This window comes from Canis lupus, chromosome 13 (assembly GCF_048164855.1).
Source record: "Canis lupus baileyi chromosome 13, mCanLup2.hap1, whole genome shotgun sequence".
Lineage (NCBI taxonomy): Eukaryota > Metazoa > Chordata > Mammalia > Carnivora > Canidae > Canis > Canis lupus.
The window spans coordinates 55120444-55139059 of record NC_132850.1 but is presented as its reverse complement, the minus strand read 5'-3'; the positions used below and the strand labels follow the sequence as shown (position 1 = coordinate 55139059).

General features: G+C 33.5%; 1 pseudogene; it reads right to left on the bottom strand.

The window, feature by feature from the left end:
• Positions 1–6315: 6315 nt before the first annotated feature.
• LOC140602252 (large ribosomal subunit protein eL6 pseudogene) lies at positions 6316–7145 on the bottom strand (annotated as a pseudogene).
• Between the last annotated feature and the right edge of the window lie 11471 nt (positions 7146–18616).

The following is an 18616-nucleotide window of genomic DNA, read 5'->3' as shown; positions in this document are numbered from 1 at the left end:
AAAATCTTAAAAAAAATGGTTGGTTATAGTGAAAGGAATAGGAATTACACAAGGCTGTGGTGCCAGCACTTACTGGGCAGTTCAAAGTGGGCAGTATCAAGTTGAATAAGAAAACACAAATATCCAGTTTTCAGAACTAAGGCATTTTGACACATCTTTTGAGATCCCAGAGAACGAATAAAGAGTACTTGCTCTCTTCCATTCACTTTGAGACTTTGCAGTAGTTCCTGAATATATTTCTTGGAAGAGATTTTCACTTTCTTTTCTTTTCTTTCTTTCTTCTTTCTTTCTTGCTTTTTGAAGACATGTTTAAAATGTTAGGGGCAGCAACAAAACAATATATGAGAATACTGGATTGGTTAATCAACTTCCTCTCTCTTACATGTTGAAAATAAAAATTATGATCACAAAAGGAGTGGATTTCCTCTAGAAGTCATAATTTGTTTAGAATGTCTTCTTTGATCCCCCATGTATAGTTATCTTGTGTTCAGTCCCTGAGTCCAACAGATCAATTCTAGTAGAAGCAGCACTTTCACAGCAATGAGCTCAAAGAGCAAAGTTGCAAGCATAAGAAAAATTTTTGTACTACATTTGCAGTTTTCAAGGAAGTTGAGGGTGAACATGTAACTTGCAAAAGTATTTGTTGATATTTAATATCTGTCATCAGGATTATATCATTAGCCACATGCAAAACCAAAAACAAACAAAAAAACTGGCTGAAAAAACATTAGCACTTACTTCAAGCTTTAGTAGTTACATTAATAGGATGATGGAAGGTGAGACATCTGCATTTAGCTATCATTCTGTAAAACATGGATACACTTAAAACAAATCGGCTGTTCTAAACTCTGCTCATATTTTATTGCAAGTTTTTTATGCATTTATAAAAAGTGAAGGGATAGTGGGCAATGAGTTGGCTTCATTAGTAAAAGAAGAATTTTAAACACTTAAAAGATACCAATTTTATATTATCATATGATGTTTCAAATAGAGAAAAATAGTTAATTACAATAATTACTTGATGTCTTAATCTAAGTTATTAAATTTGAATGGTATATTGAGTTAGGGATTTAACATTGATTATTAAATTTTTACTCGCAGTTATAAGAATACTAATTTCCTGAGAGCACAGTATCATGTCACAAACATTATTCTTGCTGAATTACAAAAGCGTTGGAATAAAATTGTGCTTGGAATTGGTGGTGATGCACACAAAGCTCATAATTTTGTCATACAAATTGTAATACTCTATCAATTTAAAAATAAGCTGTTTGTTAAAATTTACAAACATTTCTATATATACACAGCTATAGCAAATAAACAACAAAAATTAAGTGATGAAGCTGTTATTAATACAAAAATGTCTGTGCCATGGCAGTAAATGTCTTTTCTATTTGCTACTTATTATCAATTAAATTTTGGAAGTGGTTTTGCATTATAATTATTGAAAAGTTTTCAAAATGAAAGATATTAAAATGTATTCCTTTAAAAAATAAGAAAAAAATATGTACCAATTAATCTATGAGAGGTTAATCTGTTTACAAATATAAGCTTGAAATTTTATTATTGGGGTTTGGAATACTTCATGTTGTGGGATAATCTCTTTATGTATCCCCTATATTTATTGGTTATGTTTGTATTCTATACTCCCATGCATTTGAATGGGATTCTAATTTCCAGCATCTGTATTTGCCCAAACATTCAAAACAATAATAAACTTTAAAAACTTATTTTATAGGGTTACCTGGGAGCTCAGTTGGTAAGTGTCTGCTTTTGGTTCAGGTCATGATCCCAGGGCCCTGAGATGGAGCCTTGCATCTGGCTCTCTGCTCAGTGAAGAGCCTGCTTCTCTCTCTTTTTCTGCCTGCCACTCTACCTACTTGTTCTCTCTCTGTTAAATAAATAAATAAAATTCCTTAAAAAAAAAAAAAAAAAAAACTTATTTAATAAATTTTAACTCATAAAAATATTTCTTGAAGAGTTTTATTAAGAATGAAGACCAAAAAATGATGGGACAAAGTATTTACACGTTTTATAATGTAAAAATAATTAGAATTGAGAATCTTCTCCACTTAGTATTATTTCCCCTGAGCTTATTGGGTATTTCAACATCTGTTGGAAGACTTTACTCAATTTAAAATATTATGAGCTGAATAGGCAGTCATATGAAAAGTGCAGCATAGGGAAAATAATCAATAATATTGTAAAAAATCTATTATGACCTGAAGGGGAAAAATCAATTGAAGACAATTATTTTTAATTTTTTAAACATAAAATAAAAGTTTGAAGAAGATTACATGAGTTTTATAAAATACAAAAATAGAGCATATTTTAAAAATATAATTCCAAATAAATAACAAGTCCATTGTATTAAGGACATTTATATATATTTACATATATATAGTTTATATATAGATGTATAAATATATATATTAGCTATAGTATATATGTAATATACAAACTTCAAGAATAATGATTCTGCAATTCTGCTTATGGTACTTTTAAATTAATGTTCAAATAAACAATAAAAATGACCCATTTTTTAAAATTTAATGTAGGCGGTTATATTTTATTTTTAAAATAAAAATAAGAAAGAATCTTATCTTTGAAAATAGTTTTGAAAATAACTTTGAAGATCCATGGTAAAATAAAACATGTCACCAATAAATAACTATTCAATAAAATGTATGATTTAAATTATTTTAACACACTTTCTCATCAAAAATATCTTGACTTGGATGATACATCATATAATCACAATATTCTTAGTCATCACTTCCTCCAGCAGGGTCTAAATTAAGAGCCAAGGTACCTGATGGAATATTTGAGACAATATTTGCTCACAAAGTGTAATAATCAAACTTTGAGCACTACACAGTTTTAGAGAAGGAAAAACTGAGTAGACTATATCAGATGAAACAAAGTTAATAAACAGAGAGAGAAAAAATTTGGAATTAGCCTAAAAAATATTGTCGAAGAGATGAAGGACCATATGTGTAAAGCTAAGAAAGAAGGAATCATAAAGAAAAGCCAACTGTAAATAAAGTCTATGAGAAATAGTGCAGCTGAAATAGAAATTTAGTGGATGGATTCAATACTCTGCATGGGCCCAAAATAAATGTAAGCACTAGAATATTGGATTAAGATCTTTCAGAGACCACTGGGAAGCAACAAAAAATAGAAATATTAAAAGAACGTTAAAAAGAGTATGTGTGATAGGATAAAACAGAAGTGTTGTGATACCTAAATTAAGAGACTCCACACAAAAGCAAAAGTGGCAGGAAAGAGAAGTGCCTGAGTTCTGCTCAGGTCGTGGTCTCAGGATTAAGTCCCACATGTGGCTTCCTGCTCAGTGGGGAGTCTACTTCTCCTTCTGCCTCTGCATCTCCACCGTGCTCCTGGGCTCTCTCCCTCTCTTTCTCAAATAAATATATTTAAAAACTTAAAAAAAAAAAAAAAAAAAAAGAATGGCAGGAAAGAAAATATTTAAGGAAAAGGACTCATGGAACTTCGACTCAGAGTTTTTCCTAGTTAAAGAAAAGTGAATTCAGATCAAAAGGTTTCTGATGCTGCCATGCAAAATAGATTTTAAATTTTCTACATATAGACACATTATATTAAAACTAAAGATTTAAAAGATAAAATCTTTCTGAAAGAAAAAGCCAGCCAGCCATGAAGAAATAAGATACAGATTTATATCAATTTTCTCATTAGCAATAGTTGGGTAAGCAGGAGAATATTTTCACAGTGCTGCAGGAAAAGAAACTCTAGTCAAGATATATATATATTTTTTATCCCATGCAACTACTGTTTAAAAGTGAAGACAAAAAAAGAATTTAAGCATACAGAGTCTCAGGAATTTTAAACTCATATAAAGACTCTTGGAAAATAATCTTGGATGAGGTAGTCAAATAAGAAAAATAAGTCCAGAATTCTTCAAGATAAATGGCTATGTAAGATATGCCAGTTGTGTGGTTTCCAAAACTCTTCTATCTTTAAATATATCAAATGCAATGTCTTTTCTTGTCTAAAACCTGACTGACAGGTCAGAAAACAAAAACAAAATCCAAAACAATAGATCCAGAAGATATAATGATGAAAAAATGAAAAACATTTTCATTATTTTTCATAACATGAAAAATATTAATCTTGCAATGCTATCTCAAAATTATTAAGCAAAACTTTATAGAATTTGGGTGAAGAAAGTCATCTATGCCGTCAAAAATATTTTTTTCAGGGCAGCCCCGGTGGCGCAGCAGTTTGGTGCCACCTGCAGCCTGAGGTGTGATCCTGAGGACCTGGGATGGAGTCCCACATTGGGCTCCCTGCATGGAGCCTGCTTTTCCCTCTGCCTGTATCTCTGCCCCCCTCTCTCTGTGTCTATGAATAAATAAATAAAATCTTTTAAAAAATATTTTTTCATATAATGATAGATGGAGTGAGTAAAAGCTAAGACAAAAATATTTAACAGTTAATCACAGAGGATAGCTATAAAGATGGCTAATGGTCTATACAATAAAAATCTATCAAACATAATTTGTGTAAAGAGAAATTTGTGAAACACATTAGACTTGAATGAAAAAAACCCTATTACACATCAAAATTTAACAGATACAACAAAAAGTATTTACAAGGAAACTTATAACTATAAATACATGTATTAAAATAAATGCAAGTGACTAACAATTGAGTGATCTTATTGGAATAAAATAGAAGAAAATTTTTAAAAATAAAGATAGACATAAGTGAATAAATGCATTGAAAATGCATAAATAAATTAAAAATAGAAAAACTATCTTACAGGTTAAAAACCTGACATTGACAAGAAATAGGGTAAGAAGGAAAAATAAATTACTTATAATTATATGAACTTAATCTTGTTTCTATTTGCTTCTTTCTCTAATATGTATTAGGGTAGAAATATGCATGTTAGGGGTGCCTGGGTGGCTTAGTTAAGCATCTGCCTTTGGCTCAGGTCATGATCTCAGTGTCCCAGCTGGGGTCCTAGTATTGAGTCTGGTGTTGGGCCCCCTGCTCAGCCTGCTTCAGCCTCCCTCTCTCTCTTGCGCAAATAAATAAATAAAAAATTTAAAAAACGATATATGTCAATATATTTTCATAAGTATGTATACATATATAATTCCAAAAACACAGCAGACATTAAAGCAAAAATAATATATGAAATTGATGAGTTATACAGTTGAAAAAAGTATAAATATCTAAATTTTAAAAAGAATATAAAATTTAAAGTTGATATAAGAAAAAAAGAGAATGCCATAAACCATTAATGTAGGTAAAATAGGAATAAAGGATTATGCAATTAGTAAGCCTAAGTTAATAAATATGAAGGATGATTTTAGTATAATTTTTATGTTCATTCATTTATTTCGGTATTTCGGCAGAAATTGACCTGGTATTTAAATGAATTGATTATATTAAGCTTCCTTCTCCAGATCAATGGAATTTATTACTTTTGGTGAAGAGTGGGCTGATCAAAAATGGTAGCAGGTCAGTTTTTTCCCCATTCGCATGCCTTTGTATCACATTTGTTTTTATTCACTGTGGCCCACTGTGCTGATTCACCCTTACTTACCCTTTGGTCAAGTATGACCATTTCTAAATTTGTCCTAAAATATTTGCACTAAGGTGAATTCATCCCACCTGGTATTTGTGGTCTTTAGTTTTCTTCCATGTGATTTTTCTTTGTGCATTTTTCTTCTGAACTTAACCCTATTTATACTTGTTACTGTCTCTAACATATATTCAGGTACAAATGTTAGACTCTAGCCATTATAACTCTTAGGGGTTACCCACAGAAATGTGAGGTCAAATAGTTATTTAAATATAACTCAATTATTTACCAACGAATTTAGGGACAATAAATATTATGTAAGAGATGATCTGTTAAATGACATTTTTTTGTAGGATCCCAAGAGAAATGCATCAAATTATGAAATTATATAACAGTTTTAAACATGACAAATGTGTTCTGCAAGCAGAGTTTCTGTGCTACTTCATTGTTCTGTTAATTGCAGGTTAAAGACTAAAATAAAGTATAGATATGACATTCCCTTTCCGACACTGAACACTAGGTACACGCGGAATATGGTCCTGTAGTGAACTGCCTCTATTTTTTCCCTCGAGGTTTGTCCCCATAGTATTAACTTAAAATTCTCATCCTTAAATGTATATTTTTTTTGAGAATGAATATAGAAGGAGCATCCCAGAATTTTACTGTTCTACTGCCCAAATGTTTTTCTTTTCTTTTTTTTTTTTTTTTTTGAGGTCATGATTCTTTTTAAATGGATCAGTTATTTAGAACATCAAGTTGTGAGGATAAACTCCATTTGTAAGAGAAAACAGAAGAGCAGAGGTAATCTTGAAGCTGAGGAACAGTTTTAATTTGTCGCAGAATTTGATTAACTTTGCGCTGTTCTGTAATCTCCTATTTCTCTTTCCCTGTGTCAGAGACCTCACCTTCCTGGCATCTGGGCTTGTGCAGCTTCTTGAAGCAAGCATCAGTGAGATGCCCTGGGATTTTCACACTGCTGACACCAATTTTGCTGGAAGTGGCATTCACAAATTTCTGGTGTGTTCTCTACAGAACTCAATTGAGGGCCAGAGGTCAGGTTACAAGCAGCAAGCCACTCCTCAGTGGCTTGAGGAAAACCACCTTCTTGACTCTTCGGGTGAGGATGACCAAAATGGTGCCAGGAGTGATGCTAGCTCAGAGTTTGCTCACATGCTGACTGAGATTTTTTGCTGTGGCTCAACAGCTTTCGAGGCACATCTTCAGTAGGATAATATACCCAGGCGTTTTGCAAAGTTTAACCACTTGGATACCACCATTCTTGTAACCATCAACTAGTTCCCTGACAGGAGCAAGAAACTTCTCCTTTGGCTTTTCAACTCTGGATTTGGCTGCTGAATATTTCCCCTTGTACATGGCCTTCCTGGAATACAGAGCCAATCCAGAAAATCTGCCTCCCTCCTCTGACTAGGACAGGGTTTTGGCTGCCATGGGGCTTCATCTTCTGCATTTTTAGCCTTTAGTTATCCTTCGAGACCCTGCTACCAGCATAAGCTTTCCTGTCTTTAGGTTTCTTCTCATTAAAATCTACTATCTCAGTTTTTTCACCTACCATCTCGCTTGAGGATGGAAAAGAGCTTGAGGCCATGTTTTTTTGACTGGTCAGCACTATAAGAGTCTATGCAAGATCTAGACTAATGACAACTGGAGAGAGGAAAAGGCTGTAGGGGGAAGCCCCTGCACCAAAAACCAACCTCATTTTTGCACGTGGATCTATATGTACTCTATCGGCATCTTATTAGTAAACCACCCCCAAACTGTGAAATACATGGATTTAATTGTTTTTGAATCTCTACACAGAAGTACTTCATAGTGAAATTGGGCACTCCATGAGCTATTGTAAAATGTGAGGTAAGTACACTTCTCATTAGATAATCAGCACCTGCTGTTACAGGCAGCTTAGTTGCCTAAAAATAAATTAATTTAATTAAATTTGAATATAGGATACCTTCATCTTTCTGCACATTTATATGCTTAGGATGTCAAGCTTGAATGTGAATTCCAAAGGAAATTCTGTTGTATATTTTTTTTTGCAGAGAAGCAAGAGCTGCTTTTCCCATTCCTACTGTAAGCTGCTTTGAACATCATTTCCAACGAATGTGCCAATTTGGTGAATGGTGTGAGCCAAGGTTTGCTGATTTCAAAGCCAGCTCACATCACTGCAAATATTTCATTTCTGTTTTTTGCATGCAGGATCAAAATGATGAAAGCTGACTTGTTCTCTTGTGATCTAGAAAAGACTTAGTTTTGGGTCAAGAATCACTGACAACTTTACCAAATGTTTTCTTTCATGTTTTGTTTTCCCTTACTCACTCACTCACTCACTCTCTCACTCACTCACTTACTCACTTGGAGAGCTTGAATTCATTATTACCAATCACTACATGTACCTAGCTCTACTCGGCTGGTAGTTTTAAGGATCAGAAATGTGGTATTGGAGTAGGGACTGGCAAGAGCTATTCGGGGGTTGGCGATCAGGACAAGTCTCCAGCTTCAGGAAAGAGTTGGAACCAGAACACGAGGGCAAAAGCATAGTCATGAGAATTGAACAGTTATTATGCAGAGACAAAGATATTTAAGAAAAAGCAGAGCCCAAGTATATGAGCAACTCAGACCAATTAAAATTTTTTCCCCAATGACATGTCAGCCTACTGATAGCTGAATGTCTGTAAATACCTGTGCCGGTCCTGGACTTTACTTAATCCCTGTCCAACTACCTGCCCTGATAACATTTCTGGAATCCTGAATTACCTATAGTTTCCAATTAATAATGTGGATGTCACATCTACACTTCCCTTTATTAAAGGAAGTTGGAGTCCTATTAGTTTAAGCAAAAGAACACAGAGGCTTTAGAGAGCTCTGGTTCCAGATGATGACATGGAAAGATCCTGAACTCCCCTCCTCCGCTGACACACCAGATCCACACCTAGTTATGCAACTACTCCTCCTGAAGAAGAAAAAAACTCAGGTTTTAGAAATGTAAGTATCATATAATAGTGATAAAATAATAGTACTAATTTAAGCTATCCTTATCTTCCCTGCCCCCCCCCCAAAAAAAACTCTGATGATGGAAAAAATATACTCATATTGTTGTAAAACTTTTGCTCTGCATTTTGCCTTTTGCATGTAGACCTAACATTCAGTTTTTTATTTTTTTAAAGATTTTATTTATTTATTCATGAGAGACACAGAGAGAGAGAGAGAGAGAGACAGAGACGCAGGCAGAGGGAGAAGCATGCTCCATGCAGAAGCCTGACATGGGACTCGATCCCAGGTCTCCAGGATCACGCCCCAGGCCAAAGGCAGGCGCTAAACTGCTGAGCCACCCGGGCTGCCCACATTCAGTTTTTTAACATGCAAAGCTTACATTCTCAACCTTCCTGTCCTTCCTTATACCATCTTCATTGGAGACATTGGGAAAGTATAATTCTTTCCCACCAAGTATGCGATGCTTCTATCTCTAATCCCATCCTCTCTTTTAAGCTCCAATACTTTATCTCTAACCAGCCTCTGCCACCCCCCACCTCAAGCTGCCTCACAATGGCAGCTTATCATTTCTCTGTTTCTGACAAGTTAATTACATAAATAAAAGCACATTAGGGGCAGCCCGGGTGGCTCGGCGGTTTAGCACCACCTTCAGCCCAGGGCCTGATCCTGGAGACCCGGGATCGAGTTCCACCTCCGGCTCCCTGCATGGAGCCTGCTTCTCCCTCTGCCTGTGTCTCTGCCTCTCTCTTGCTCTCTCTCTCTGTATCTTTCATGAATAAATAAATAAATAAAATCTTTAAAAACAAAAATAATAAAAGCACATTAATACACTTTTCATATTTAGGTGATTTTTTATCACAATGTCAAAATGGGCCTTCCTATGAAAGTTTAATCTTTCTTTGGCCACCTACACAACATAAGGATAGATGGGTCAGGTGATCGATTGTACAGGATGGATTCAGCTGTCTCTATCATGGTCCATTGGTTTGACAGATTTCTTTCTTTAAACTGTAGTTGTTATTTAACATAATAATACAATTGCTTTGGAAACATATGAAAGGGTTAAATATGCAAAAACAAGGAAGGAAGGAAGGAAGGAAGGAAGGAAGGAAGGAAGGAAGGAAGGAAGGAAGGAAGGAAGGAAGGAAAAAGAAAAAAGAAAGAAAAAAAAGAAAGAAAGAAAGAAAGAAAGAAAGAAAGAAAGAAAGAAAGAAAGAAGAAAGAGAGAGAGAGAGAGAGAAAGAAAGAAAGAAAGAAAGAAAGAAAGAAAGAAAGAAAGAAAGAAGGAATTGCCTGAACTTTTTGTGCTATCCATCCACTTTCAAACTGTCAACAGAAAAAAAACAAAACTAAAGTTGAGAAGAAAGAAGATAAGATCCCTTTTTCCTATCTTTGCTTAGAATTTTTAGAATTAGAAGATAAAGAGAAGGTACTTTAAAAATGATTTTAGACCCATGGATTTGGGCTCTAGTCTCCCAACCTCTCTCCTATCTCACTCAGTATTTCTCATTCTTGGCTCTATTGACATTTTGGTCTGAATAATTTCTCGTGCATTGTAAGATGTTTCACCACATTCTTGTCCTCTACCTATTGGATACCAGACAATACTCTTGAACTGTGACAACCAAAAATGTTTTCAGGCTTTGTCAAATATCTTCTGAGGAGCAAAACCATCCTCCATGGGAAATCACTGCTTCAGGTCAACACAAGTGATGAAGAAGGCTGTGGATTCAGCCTATTGTTCAATTGAATGCTTTGCCACCCTGGTTGCATCTAAAGTACTGAAATCTATTTATTGAATATATATATATATATATATATATATATATATATATATATATATAATCATGCTTAAAATCTATTTCCATAGATTTTAGTGTAATTGCTCTGTGTTGCAGCCTTGAAGGAGTTATTAAATACTTTAAAATTCTGAGAGTCTAACATATAGCCAGGGTTTAAAACCCTGGCTTAGAGACAATTTGGCTGGCCCTAACAGGAGACCTCAGGCTAATGAAGAGACTGCATTTCTGTACTTTAAAATCCTTGAAATTTTGGAGCATTACATTCACAGCACATGTTTCATTCTCATGAATTTATGTATTGAATATCTTATGTCAGCACAAAATAAATCACCGAAATCTATAAAGTCTCCAAAATATCAGACATTCAGTATATTTTGCATGGAAGGATATCTTGAATTAAATTCACTGATGCATTAAGTATTAAGTAAAATTGTCTGTATGGAACAAAACTTTTTTTACTGCTTATGCAGTACCTCACTTTATCTAGTGCAAAAGCAAGGCAGGAAGCCAACTTCCTAACACATGTTTAAAGGTGCAGTTGAGTGGATGAACAATACATTTGAATATAATGGAACTGCCAATTTATTTTTTGTCTAAGAGACCCAATCGCATTTCCTTAACAAATGCTCAAACCAGTGTTTAAAAAGCAAGAAAAATAAATAAGTGCAAGTCTCAAGGGCTATTTATTTCATATCCAAATATTTTAAAAATAAGTATTTGAAATCAGTGTGTTCTGTGAACTTAGTCAATTCACTCATATGTTGAATTCTTTTCTCCATTTCATTGGATAAAAACTTGACCTGCCCTTTATTTTTTATCTACTGACCCTAAATTTGGGACTTACATGTATTGATATTTTGTTTCCTACGTATTTTCAGCTTCCGCTCTCGGTCTTCCCTAAAGTTGTTTTCCTATTGCTTCTTGTTTGGATGATCAACCAAAATTTATAAACAGCTAAAATCCTCCAACTTCTTAGGATACCAATAATTTAAAGAGAGATTTAAAAAAACATGACAATGTTTAAGGGTAATGCCAATCTTCTGGAAAAAGATTCATTTAACTGTAATAAATTCTCAGGGTTATTAATAATAAATCAGTGCAGTTCAAAGTATAATGTGCATTTAAAAAAACTTTAGTGTTCTTTTTATGTGAAACATATAATCTGAAAATTGTGAGGGTTGACACCTGATGTGTAGTGTCCAAGATGATCTACTGATATCAGCCCAGACCCTTGACACCTGATGTGTAGTGTCCAAGATGATCTACTGATATCACACTCAGAAGACTACTGTCCTAGAAATGCTGAATTATTGGTATTGAATCAAGTCATTGATCACAGAGTATGTATACATTCTTTATATTTGCATATTTGCAAGCACCACTGTAATAACACATTCTATCAGATATTTATCATTAATCATGAAGATTAATTTCAGTCAAAAGTTTATTTATAAAAACACAAGTTTGAAGTACATTTGGTTGATAGAAGTTAAATTTGGATTTTAAATATAAATTAAAAAATATATATAAAAATATATCAATGCTCTAGAATATATGTAAGTGGAAATTCTATCAGTTTCTATTGGTAATTAAAAAGTCTATAAAATTTTATTGATAATTTTTGTCTATGTTGTCCCTGCATTTTCTCAATTATTTAACAGTTCCATATGTCATTTAGTGCACGTCAGAAGAAGTGCACTCCTTAGTTCCCATCATCTGCTTAACTCAATCCCCACACTCCTCTTCCCTCTGGTTAAATCTTTTTTTTTTATATTTTTCAGTCTTTGTTAAATATTCTTTAGATAATGTAGTGTAATGTTTGCTACTGTTTTATAGTTCCAGTATGAAGCCCACAAAAAAGGATGAATATCCTGACTTTGTGGTGAACTTTGGAAATTTGAACCGATGTGCAATCATACAAAGAAAAAATAAATAGAAATCAATTCCAATATTAAAGATCTACTAAGTCATATTAAGTATACTTATACTGATTCTTCTATTTTGTTGTTTATGTAATGTATGTTGTCTCCTTGTTAATATTTATTTTCTATTGTAAACAAAGTATAATTTGGTTTCAATAATTTCAGTTAATTTTACAAAGTAAAATGTAAAATGTAACCCTCACATTTACATGTGAGGGTTAATGATACATGCAAATGAGTCTCTTTCAACATTTTGTTGCTTGCTTCTCGCGTATAGTAGAAATAGCATTCCACACATGGAAACTTAATATGATAGGATTATAATCCTGTTTCTGTGCACTGGTAGTAACTTCACTCTTAGGAAAAGATACTAGAGCAGGTATGCAGCAATAGCCTGAGTTTCTACTACAGGTCTAGGATATCCAACATTCCCTCATAGCTATTTCTGTCACAAAGCCTCTGCCCCTTTCCCGGGTCTTGTTGCCTCAGTCAGAAATGATCTCTCTACAATATCCAAAATATGATAATGTCTTCAGAATTTTAATTCTGGCTAATTAACTTTTGTGAATTAATGGAATTTTGGAAAACTGTTCACCATTGTCCTTTTGCACATTAATTTTCCTAGGAAACTAGTAGCCATGGCCTTCTAGAGTGATTCTGCTCCATACCACTTTAGTTAACATGACTATGCTTCTCTGGGAAGAAAAATTTTCTTGTGGAGAGTTGCTCTAAAAGTGAAAATGAAACAAAAACTGTTATTTACCTTTCTAAACACTTCTTTCTTCATTAATGCATTCAAAAAGTATTTATTCCAGGGTGTATGGTACATGATACATTCTAGGCTTTATATCAGTGAATATAAGTAATGGTTATTTTCTTCATGGGACTTACAGTCTGAGTCTCCCTTTTGTAGTACCTCTACTCTGTGTTTTACACTCAATTTTAGTATCAGCAGTTACTTCATGGCCCAAATTTAACTTTCTGTGATTTATTGAGAGACACTATATTTCTTTTTAAACATATCACTGGAGTTTGTCACCTAAATATGTGTCTGTAAATGCAAGAATAATCAATTTGTGATTGAAATGATTCTTTACACCTGAAAGTTTGAGAGTCTGTATCACGATACTTATTGGTGAGAAACTCAAAGTTTTCTCTTTGAGTTTCAGAAACAAATCAAAGAGATCCCCATCTCATTAATCTTTTTCAACACCAAGTAGGAAGTCCTAACTAATGTAATGAGACAAAAAAAAAAAAAAAAGGAAATACAGTTTATACAGATTGGATAGGAAGAGATAAACTATTTTGTTTGCAGATGACATGATCATCTATGTAGAAAACCTGAAAGAATCAACAAAAACATGTTAGAACTAATGAATGATTATACCAAGTTTTTAGGGAACAAAGTTAATAAATAAAAAGCAATCACTTTCCTGTATACCACCAATGAACAAGTGGAATTAAAAATTAGAAAAACACAATATCATTTACATTAACATCATTCAAAATGACGCACTTAGTTATAAACCTAACAAAATACATGAAAAAACTATATGAAGAAAGCTAAACAGTCTGATGAACAGAATCAAAGAACAGGCAAATGAAGAGATTTTTCATGTTCCTTGATAAGAAGATTCAGTAGTTTCAAGATGTCACTTCTTCCTAACTTTATATGTCAAATACAATTTCAATCAATACCCAGCAAGTTATTTTATTGCTGTTGACATACTGATTCTTTACTGATCCTAAAGTTTATATACAGGCAAAAGTTATAGGACAGCCAGCACAATATTTAAGAAGAACAAAGCTGGAAGACTGACACTACTCATCTTCAAAACTTATTATAAAGCCACAGTAATCAAAAAAGTATTGGTATTGGTGAAAGAAAAGGCAAATAGATCAATGGAATAGAATAGAGAGCCCAGAAATAGATCCACATACATGTAGTCAACTGATATTTAATAAAAACAAAGGAAATACAATAGAGTTGGTACTGGGACAACAGGACATCCACATGTAAGAGGAAGGAAGGAAGGAAGGAAGGAAGGAAGGAAGGAAGGAAGGAAGGAAGAAAGAAAGAAAGAAAGAAAGAAAGAAAGAAAGAAAGAAAGAAAGAAAAAGAAAAAAGGAAGGAAGGAAGGAAGGAAGGAAGGAAGGAAGGAAGGAAGGAAGGAAGGGAGAGGAGGAAGGAAAAGAAAAGAAACACAGACCATGTAGCTTTCTCCAAAATTAACTCAAAAAGCATCACAGACTTAAATGTAAAATGCAAAACTATAAAGTTCCTAGAATATAACATAGGAGAAAACCTAGATAAGCTTGGGTATGGCCAACAATGTTTTAGATATGACACCAACGTTATGATACTTGAAAGAAATAATGAATAAGCTTTATTTCATTGAAATTAAAAACTTAACAGACACCTCACCAAAAGATATCCTACTTGCAAATAAGCATTTGAAAAGATGGTTCACATCATATGTCATAACGCACATTAAAACAGCAGTGAGATTCTACTATACACCTATTAAGATAGCCAAAATCTGGAACACTGACATGAAATGCCATGAGGATTTGGAACAATGAGAACTCTCATTTGTTGCTGGTGGAATGCAAAATGGTACTTCCACTTTAAAGACAATTTGGCAATTTCTCATAAAACTGAACATACTCTTATCATATGATTAACACTCATGTCTCTTGATATTCGCCCAAAGGAGTTGGAAGCTTGTATCTACACAATAACCTTCACATGAATGTTTAGAGCAACTTTATTCATAATTGCCAAACCTTGGAAGCAATTACAATGTCCTTTAGTAGGTGAGTAGATTAATAAACTGTGATACATCCAGACTATAGAGTATTCTTTAGCACTAAAGAGAAAGAAGAAAGAGGAAAGAAGAGAGAAAGAAAAGAAGAAAGAAAAGAAAGAAAGAAAGAAGAAAGAAAGAAAGAAAGAAAGAAAGAAGAAAGAAAGAAAGAAAGAAAGAAAGAAAGAAAGAAAGAAAGAAAGAGAAAGAAAGAAAGGGAAGGAAGGAAGGAAGGAAGGAAGGAAGGAAGGAAGGAAGGAAGGAAAGAAGGAAGGAAGAAGGAAGGAAGGAAGGAAGGAAGGAAGGAAGGAAGGAAGGAAGGAAGGAAGGAAAGGGAAGAAGGATGACAAAGAACAGAAGAGAAAAGGAAAGAAAAGAAAAAAAAGAGAAATTTTAAGTCATCATGGTCCAATATAACTTTCTCAGCTCTCATTCTCCTGCCTACATTCCAGCCAAAAGAAAGGAGAAGACAACACAAGAGAGTATACTCTTACTTTTAAGGACACGCTGGAAGTCATATATACCAATTCCACTTGTATTCCTAATTCCTAACAATTCCTATTTCTAGGGAACCTGAAATACATAGTTTTTTATTCTGAGAAGCCATGTTCCCAGCTAAATACCAGGCAGGATATTACAGCCATTTTGGTACTCTATATACAAGGAATAATGCCTATTTGATTACAACCTGCAGCCTTTGAAATACATTCTAAAGGGCCGTCAAGTCACAAGTTGAAAGTGTAGTCATTTCCTTCCTTGTGAGCAAAATTAGGATTCTACACACTATCTTATTTTGCATTGCAACAATTATTTTCATTTCCATGTTAGACAGCCAAATGAATACTTAAACAAAAAGTCTTATGTATGCATCAAGAACAATAGCCTATAGAATTTTTTAGGAAACTTCCTTTTTTTTGGATTTTAGATTTGAGCAAGTTTTCAAAGATAGTGTGACAATTTCCCATATCTTCCTCACCCAATTTCCTCTAGATGTTATCATCTTACATTAGATGGCACATTTGTCACGATTAAAAACTCACATAGATAGGTTATTATTAACTAAGTGCATACCTTATTTGGATTTCATATATATATATATTCCAGGATCTAATCCAGGATATCACATTCATTTAGTGTCATATCTTCTTAGTCTCCTCTGGTCTGTGACAGTTGCTCCTCATTATCAGCTTCATCATTATATAACTATGATTCTCTTCTTTGCTTTACCACCATAAATTTTAAAATGTTATCAGATGATAACTAGAGATTCAGGTAGACAGTGCCTTAACTAATTGCTTTATGTCTGGATTTTTTCTCAGAAATGTATAAACTAGTGTAGTAATTATTATAGGCTCAATACATTTGCTAAAAATCAATGAAGGATCATAGCTTCTCCTTGGTCTTTCTAAAGTGGGCAATTTTATGGTGGCAGCTGGATATGAGCTGAAATATCTCAAGTAATTTGGAAGATGAACAAAGACAGGCTATGTCCTGAGGCACAGGATGAGCAATTCTCATTTCCAGTCAGAAGTTGACTCTAGATAGCTCCTGTTTCTAAATTATAAGGGTCGTTAGATGAATTATTCTGAGCACTCTTCTTCACTTCCTCACCATGTTGCTACTAATGTACATTTGACTGATTACCAATTAGCTTAATAAGTAAAAGTATATTTTCATAATCAATCATATTTAACATACTGTTCAACCTTCATAAATTGATACTTTTATATTTAAGAAATATAGTGAATTAACTTAGATTGAGTGCTCATGATACATTATAGGCTATTTGTTGAGATTACTGCATAAAAGTCAAATTTTTATATTAATATTCAAATCTAGTATAACCCACATTTAAGAAAGGAAAAATAAGGAGACTTAAAGGTCAAGTAGAGTTATAACCATGTTTTCTTGATGTGAAAACTTTGCCTTTTTTTTACTATTAATCCTTAATGATTAAAAATAATAAAATTATACATACAAGAGGAAAATCATAGGGTTTACTGAAAAGTTCATTCATACAGTATTATTTTACAAATAACCAAATACCTGTTTTAAGATACAATATATTTTTATCCTCAGTTATTTTTAAACTTCTTTAAAAATTATATTGCTCATCCCTCATCTTTATAACATATCAATTTCTTTAAATACCATTATGTTTTCTAACTGTAGCTATAATAGGATATGACTCAAGTTATTACAGCCATTTTGGTACTTCCCAAAACACAGACTTGTAGAGAGAGACAGCATATCACAATATTGGTAGTCTCCTGCTTTCTTCTGTGTTCACAGAATAATAAAACATTTGGATACCCAATCTCTCTTGGCTTTGTGAAACATGTAATTTATATATAAATATTACTGTAAATATAATGCACACTATTCTTGGGAATTAAATAAACCTTTAAAACAGCATGATGAGTCATTTAAAAAAAGAATGAGAATAGTCATGGGACAAGTGAAATCCTATCAATTGCCAATGGTTATTCCTCAGCCACTCCTTGAAAGCTGCTCCTTGATCTTGTACTATGTATATGCATGAGTCTGCCCCTGTCTTCTTGTGACAACATACAGTCCTTCTAGGTTCTTGATATGAATTCTGATTTTCTTCTCACACATGTGAAGTGAAGATAATTAAATAATCTTGATGTGTAGACTTTACAAACAGAAATCTATTTATGGGGATACAGTATATCTCTCCTTTCTCAAAGGACAGAATATCATCAAGTTGCCAAGTCAATAGGGAGTTGGTTGCCAGCTGGTTCCTCTACTCAGTTGCTTGCTCTCCAACAGGGTAGCTTGTTTTGTTTTGTTTTGTTGTTCTTTTTGTTTATTTTTGTTTTGTTTTGTTTTTTGTCCTCATGATGTCTGGCTTTCAGGAGCAGCAAAGAGTGAAGATGTAACATGCAATCACATTTCAAGTCTCTGTGTCTCTGTTTTTTGTGTCTCATTGCCTAAAGGAAATCACCTGGCCATGCCTAGATTCAAGGGGTAAAAATAAACTTTATCTCTTCATGAGGGAAGACCAAAGTCATATTCTGATGGGGACTGCATGCAAGGATTGGAATAATTGGTGGTCATTTGCAGACTCTGTCACATATCCCAACCCTAGTTCAAATAGGTCTTAATCCAATCTGTACTTTCAACATATCTCATTAAAAGTAGGGATATGATAATTACATTTGCTACAAACTATCACTTAAATTGGTCCCTGAATCTAGTAGTATGGGGTGTGACTGAGAAAGTTTCTTAACCTCAATGGTCTGGAGGATGATGTGTCACCGTATAGAGTAAGATTAGCTCTTAATATTTGGGTTTTCAACTTAATTAAATAGCTAAACTGGTAAACTCTTTTCTTTTCTTATAAGTAGTAAAAAATCTAACATAACATTTTTCCCACTGGGTTGTAAGTTCTTGTCTCTGCCACTTATTTCAAAATGGCAGAGACATATTTTGAAGCTTTAGTTTTGATAAAGACAAGAATCTTGCTTGCACAACTAGACTAAA